Here is a 7958-nt window from a genome sequence, read left to right as displayed (position 1 = left end):
ATAGCTGCATTCTCTTAATGAATAGAGAGATTTGTTCTAATAGTGTTTGTTAATAGGATATCATGTCTGCATCTTGTACAGCAATTAACCACTAGGAAGAATGTATGCAATGTATTAATTATTGAAACTGTCCTACCAATTTGGTTTGAAACTGTCTCATTGCTATTAGTTTCTCAATAAAATTATGGAAAAAAAATTCTGCTTGATGGACACCCAGTTTCTTTTTTTTTTAGGTACCAGGGATTGAACCAAGGACCCTGTGCTTGCGAGGCAAGCGCTTATTCTACTGAGCTATCTCCCCAGCCCCTTGCTTGACAGATAGGAAATGTTATTCCTATTTTACAAGTTAAGAAATTAGATTTCAGTGGATTTATTAGCAGCCATTGACCTCAGCTGCTTATAGACAATAGAAACCAATCTCTGAACTTTGGAACAAAAAGCTGAAGAGAACAGCCCATGGGTACCTATGTGTATACAGAGCTCCTCCCATGATGATGTAAAACACGCTCAGAAACCACTGAAGCATCCTATTTCCCTAGAGCCATATTTGTGCAAGTGAGAGAACTGAGACTTTGAATTCTGTCTTCTGACTCCCAAATTCAATGGTCTTTCCACTGTAAGATGCCAGCAACCAACAATACTGCATTGTTCAGTGTCCTCAAGTAAAAATCTAGACATTTTAAGAAAATACCTCTCGATTGGGACATGATTCAAGGTAAGACAATGACGTCCAAGACGGCCAGGTAAACAGCACGAGGTTTCAGAAGTGAAAGCCAAAATATCAGTTTGTACACTGACTTCTTACAAAACATCATCCGCGGGGAGATGGCTCAGTGGAATATGCGCTTCCCTGGCAAGCGCGAGGGCCTGAGTTCGATCCCCGGTTCCGCAAGAAATAAATAAATAAATAAATACTGCATGAGGTGTTGTCAAATAAAATTGCTTTCCTTCCTATTATGAGATGGAACCACTGTTGTATTTCTCCAGAGCATTGTATGTGGATTTCTGAATGTTTGGTGGTTTGTTCTTAAAAACCTAAATTAAAGAATGGTCTCAAAAACAAAATAATCCTTTTCTCTGGCTTTTATAAAATCCATGAAAACTTTCCCTGTTCACATACAATATAATAGTGAGTTTTCCAGACCTCCTTGCCTGCCCTTTTACTCTGATTGTGAATGTTCCGGTTCAACTCCCATTTCTGCAATAAAACGGCTTGTTTAAAAAAAAATGGTCAGTAATTATTAACCCTTCTGCTTCAGCCTTCTCTGCTAACAGAGAGCTATTGGACAGAATCCCAGGCTAAAAAATCTAAACTTTGAGTTTGTAAAGTTAAAATACCTCCAACTCCAATTGATGCAGGAGGGAGGATTTATTGTTTTCTCAAGCAGTTGTTCTCTCTTGCAGACCTTTTATTCTTCACATGGAACTCCTCAGGCTTTTTACACTTGGCTAATGCCTCTGCTAATAAGGAAACCTTAGCAAGTCTTTGCAGGTAGGATGGTCCACACTCCAGCCACAAGACAATGGATGAATGCACTTCATCACTCCTTGAACGTCAGAATGGGGCAAATGAGTGCCTAAACATGGGGGAAACTTTGCTATAAAATGAGCTAAAAAAATAACCTGGGAAAAAGGAATGAAGAATTCAAAGAGAAATTAGCTTCTTTTGTGATATTTACAGGTCAAATGCCTATTTGGGGGTACACTGTGCACAGTTGGTAAAGCACAGAAGGGCCATACAGTTGAGTCTAATGGCTCTTGGAAACCCATTAAGGGGAACTAAGTCAATACATATTTTTGGTATGAGTGCTTACTTGAAAAACACATTGTCTTACTGATAACACATTCTTTCACATCAGAACCTTCTGCTCTCAAAGTGGGTTGCTGTCTGAGTTGGGCTGTTTACCCAGTAGGAAAGGGAAGTTGAAGATTTGTGGGCTTGTGCGATACCCAGGAAAGCTGTGGGGCAGAGAGCTGGTATCCGGTTCCAAAGCTGCATTTCCATATTGGGAAAATAAGTGCTTTTTGGATTATTCAAATTGTCTATGAGCTGTAGGCATTCCTACAAGAAGAAACTAAGCATACTTGTAAAAGTTAAGAAAACTCCCTCTGTGTCACCAAACAGCAAATGTCCCATGAGTGAGGTAAGGGGAAACTTTTTGCATAGTGACAGAAATACTTTGAAAAAGAGAGGGGAAGAAGAACCACATTAAGTGATTTTTTAAATTTTTATTTTAAAGAGGAAAAAAAAAACCTGGTAAGAACAAAGACAAAAAGAAAGCAATGTAAAACAAGAAAAATTAAGGTTTATTGGAAGGAAGAGTTAATGTCCAATTGTTTGGTCAATATTGCAGGCCTGTATCTGGTAATCTGATCAACAAATTTTATGATAATATGCTGTATAGCAACCATTGTTGACTTTCTATTTTTGTTTTGAAATTCTGTACCGTTGAGTAATTTTCAATAAATAAAATTAGAATAATTGTTTTCAAAGTTAGAGATTATTTATAAATCTACTCATTCTGTTATGTCTACAGGGTGAAGATCATTAGTCCACATTCCCAGAAAGGTTGTATAAGAGAGCTTTCTGATGCTATGACAAAATACCTGAGACAATCAACTTAAAGGGCAGGAAATTTTCCTGTGGCTTATCATTACAGAGGTTCCAATATCTCCTCTAAGGGTGCAACTTCAAGGACCTAACTTCTGCCTCCTAGCCTCAATCTCCTGAAGGTCCCACCACCTCCCAGAAGCACCAAGGACTGGAGATCAAGCCTTTCACCCAGTGACATACCGCAGACCCACATTAGTGCCCCTCAGGAATAGTGTGAAGGATGATCCACGTCTCCCCTCTCTCTGCAGCAGGCCTTCTTCATGCTTCAGAGGAAGCTATAAATGCAGCTCACTTCAAAACTAGATAACTGAGGGACAGTGGTTCAAGTGTCCACCTAGCAAGCACAAGATCCTGAGTTCTATCCCCAATACTGCAAACACACACACACGCGCACACACACACACAGTCACTGAGGTATTCAAAGATCCAGTTATCACCAAGCCCTTAAAGAACCCACACTCAAGTGGTATACATCTGTGTGTTATGCCACTGGATGTTGAAGATTGGACCAGAACTTTGCTTATTTGTACAGCTCCCTACCGGATGCCCACACTCCAGTGCTGGAGGTGACCTGCTCCTCTCATCCTCACCCCCAGTCCCCACCCTCACATCTGGCCAAAGCCCTGTGGCTCCCTCTTCTCCATGCCCCTGCCCTCACTCAGGACCCTACAGCACAGCTTCCTAATGACCCATACAGCCCTGCTGTCCTCCACACAGCTTTGAGGACGCACAGCCCTGCCCAGGCCTTCTGTTGTTCTCACAGATAAGGCTTAAGCTATTAGGCCTGGAAAGGAGAACTTCCCCACAGCTCTGGCTGGCCTGTCCAGTAACCTTGCCATCATTACACCTTGCTGGTATCTTTGTGCACTATGGTATGAATTGATCACAGTCTCTTACACACACACACACACACACACACACACACACACACACACATTGCACAGGGCCTGTGTCTCTATGCTTAGGATGTTTTTGTTCCTCTGCTTAGAACATCATCTTCCTGGCTCGTCTTTCCCATCTAGTCCAAATTGATCATTCCAACTCATCTCTAAGGCTTGACATAAACACCACAATTATCTCTCCTAGAAAGTGTCCCATCCCATCACCTTCCACGTCACCCACACCAACTAGATCCCCTCTTCCACATTACCTTTGGGCCCTTCACCCTGCGCTCCTGCACCTGACACTTTCGGTCTCTGAAGAGCTCAAGCACTTTGAACTTAACTCTGTATTCTAAATGTCTGGCACCAAGTATTTAATAGACACCCAGTGTTGACTGAATAAATGGAAAACAAGGCAGTCATATCCCAGGCAGCTCCCTTCTCTGAAGTTGTGCTTTACAACTTGTTATCATTGCAGCACAAGTATAGAAATTTCAATTATTAAACCTGTCTAAGCATGTGATCTTCCATTTGACCCATCAGTGAACTTAAAGCACGCTGAGTGGAATTCCTTTAATAATTCTAGACTTGTTCCTAGTTGTAAATACTTTGTTCTTTCTTACTTTGATGGATTACCAGAATCTAAGGTGGAGATGAGGAAAACAGGCTGTTCTAGCCTAAGTCCTAGCACTTCCTGGGAATCATAACCTCTGCTTTAGTCAGATGCTGATCAAATAACTCGGCCAAGGTCAAAGGGCTGCAAGTATGTGTCAGAGACAGAGGTAGAGCTCGGGGCCGGGGCATGGAGAGGCGTGTCCTTCCAGCGGCACAGCAGCGCGCCACTGTAGGGTGTACAGAGAGCACACACAGCCAACCCTGTATCTGTAAGAATTTTAAGATGTTTAATAGATGTGAAATGCACAACTCTGCTTACCAAGTATTATATTGAAGTGAATTTCATTATTTCAAAGAGCTTGAGCTTGATTTCTTTAGAGGAAAGAAACAAATAATCAAAATAAAGATATAAAATCCCTGGCTTTGAGCATTGCTCACCTCTTTAAAGGCTATGGCCCATGGCCCGTGGTGCAGAGAAAGCTCCGATAAATTCTATTTTCCTTCCTTCATCCAGCAGAGCACAGCTTTGTAACCCTCCTTCCATTAACTACCCGTTGTTCTTTGCCAATCCCATCTCATTTTAAAATATCATTTTTTATGAAGGGTAATGTTACATCCTAGCAAACTGTAAAAAATTAATGGATAGAATTGGTTTGAAGAAAATGCATTCTTCCAATAGTTTTATTTTCTGCCTATTACACATTTACAAGTTTTGTTGTTTATATGGATATGTTTTATAGAAGGCTCTACTCAAAACATATTACTTTAACACTTTGATCTTTGCGAAATTTAAATCAGCATTCTACTTGCTTTCTCGCGGAAAGAACTCTTTCCTAAAAGATTTGCCTGAATTGTTAACGTTCTTGCTCTTCCTGTGAAACAGCTATTAGCTCTCACAGAGGATCACAAAGAAAATTATCTTAAAGATTGAATCAATGTAATTAGCTGACAAATATAGTTTCTAAAAGCCATATCCTAAAGTTTGGTACATATTGATATAGGAAGTGTAAGAGTGTGCGTGTGTGTGTGTGTGTGTGTGTGTGTGTGTGTTACTGAGAGTGCTACTCTGAGTGTTGGACCTAGAGCTGTGAAACAGCCCAACACAGATGTTTCACTAGGTTACTATGTTACCCAGACTGATGGTGAACTTTTGAATTCTCCTGCTTCAGCCTTCCAGAGTGCTAGGATCAGTATTTTCCATTGATTGTCGCTGAATCAGAACAGATCCTGATACCTAAAATGATGTGGTCAAAACATGTGTTCAATGGGAAAATGCTCACAGGAAACTGAGCCTAGCCCTCTACTGATATCTCTCCTGTGTTTCTACTTTTTGTCTGTCCCTTAGTCTATCTGTTAGATCATACGTCAAGCAAAACAAAAGGGAAATTACAGGAAGGTTCCAAAGCAGCTCATAGAATCAAAATACTGGAAGCTCAGGTGACAGCAGGACAAAAGAAACAGAGCTCCGGGTGACAGGAAGAATAAATAACCTCTTAAGAATCCATCTCAGTGATATTTCCATGTTTGTCTCTGCTCAAAGTTCAGCTTCCAAGGACAAAGAATGGAGGCTGAGCGTAGACTCTACTCACTTCCTGGGATTTAAAAAAAGTCAGGCCACGGATTGAGTAAAACATTCAAACCACCTGGCAGGAGACCAAGCAGGGGTAGCTGACAAAGCAGAAGTCAGGTGTCCCTCCTGAGTGTGATAGAATAACAGGCAAGATGGACAGATGGCCACCAAGTCAGCAAAGCATTCCTCAGCCTTTTTCTGGTAAAGTATTGAAATTCCTGCACATCCAATTTGAGTCCTGAGTTCTCAAGCTTCTCATACAAAGTCGCCATAAGTTCTGTGTAATATTTCCTAAGTAGATGCTGCCTACTTCCTCTCATGTGTTTCTGCCTCCCCCTATTTTTTATTTTTCATTAATTTTAATGAGAAGGAAACAGCAATGAGACAGTTTCAAAACAGGTTATTTTCTATTCAAGGAAATTATGGGGCTACAGAGGAAAGTGATTGATGATGTATAGTATATGCCTCCCATTTTTTATGCTCTATTGAGAGAAAGAGAGAAAGAGAGAGAGAAATAAGGAGGAAGGAAGGAAGGAAGGAAGGAAGGAAGGAAGGAAGGAAGGAAGGAAGGAAGGAAGGAAGAAAAGAAGGAAAGAAACAAAGAAAGGCAGAGACAGAAAAGGGGAGAAGGAGCAAAGCTCACTAAACAATGGGTCATTCCTACAGAAACCAGGGAAGCTGATTTTGGACAAGCAGGACTTTGAAATCATTATACCATAAGCATAACCGACCATACTCATTAATGGATAATGCTGTCAGCTAAGATCTTTAGTAATATGTGTTTCTCCACACAAGGAATCTAGATGACAGGCCCTAGTCTCTGGTAAACTACAAATGGGCAGGAAGTTTGAAGCAGCCACAGCACAAGACGCAGGCTGACCAGAAAAGTCATACAATGCGTGAGGTGCAAGAAGCAAGTTGCTGATTCTCTGTCATGTTTTTGAACTTTGTATGACTGTCTCTAAAAAGTCTTTCTATGGCCAGATCAAATGCCACTTTAATATTTGCTATTACTGCTACTACTGTATTATTATGATTTATTTAGTACAGGGCCTCACTATGCAGCTTGGACTCATAGTGATCCTCCTGTTTTCAGCCTCCCCAGCACTGAGATTACAGGCGTGTGCCACCGCGCTCAGTCACAGTGGCTGGCTCAGTGCACCCTGGGGCTAGGCCAGTGCTGCATGTGGTGCCAGGAATCGAATCCCAGTCCCTGAGCTTGCCAAGAGGTGCTTAGACTACCAAGCTACCCAGCCCTACTTTATTACTGTTGTTGTTGTTGTTGTTGTTGTTGTTGTTGTTGTTGTTGTTGTTGTTTTAGCTCACCCTGCGGGAGGTTAATGTATACCATGGCACATCTCAATTCCCTTTTCCACCTTCTCTCCCTCCTGTCCCTTCCCCTCCTAGCCCCCCTTGTGAGGTGGTTGCTGTTTGCAATGCCACCTACCTTTAAGATACTTCCTTCAAAGTATTCAATCCAGCCCTCCACGTCTTCAGCCACACTCCTCTGCACTGTGTACATACAAGAATTACAGCTTTATTTTATTACCTTTTTATCTTACTTTCAATAGTAGCTGATTATATTTATTGAACATTTACCATGTTCTGGAAGCACAAGTGTTTAATAATATCAAGAGACTTCCAGTGAAACAATTAGTTGGTGTGTAAAACTTACATAATAGTATCAGTAAGTATTAAGGTAAGATACTATAATCTTTATAAATTTATATTTACAAATTGCAAGGATATGTATCCTATTATTTTCTGGGGTTATAAACACCATGTCATTACCCATTAACCCTTTAGTGAATATCTGGATATCTTGTTGCTGTCTGCATTTCATAGATTGAAAGGGTAGGCACCACTTCCTGCTCATACATCTTCTTTTTCCCAATTTGGGGCCTTGGTATTCAAACAATTGGTTTTTTTCATTGCCTCTGGTTTCAACAGAGAGCAGAAACACCTAAGTATGAATGGAGAGAGAGAGAGAAAGAGAGACAGACAGACAGACAGACAGACAGACAGACAGAGACAGAGACAGAGACAGAGACAGAATATTTTGCTTCAGAAAATCAGAGGGGAAGAGAAGAATTACATCAGGGATGATTCAAGTTCATGCTTAAGGAAGTCTAGGCTATTTTTGGTAGCATACTGTCCAGCAACTTTTTTTCCTGCAAACTTCAGAAAAGAAGATATGCAGTATAAGCACCTGCCTGACAAGTGCAAGGTTTTGAGTTTGATACCCAGTACAGGAGGAGGAGGAGGAGGAGGAGGAGGA

The sequence above is a fragment of the Octodon degus genome, unplaced genomic scaffold (assembly GCF_000260255.1).
Source record: "Octodon degus isolate 3935 unplaced genomic scaffold, OctDeg1.0 scaffold00002, whole genome shotgun sequence".
Taxonomy (NCBI): domain Eukaryota; kingdom Metazoa; phylum Chordata; class Mammalia; order Rodentia; family Octodontidae; genus Octodon; species Octodon degus.
Note: the sequence above shows the minus strand (reverse complement) of the source record.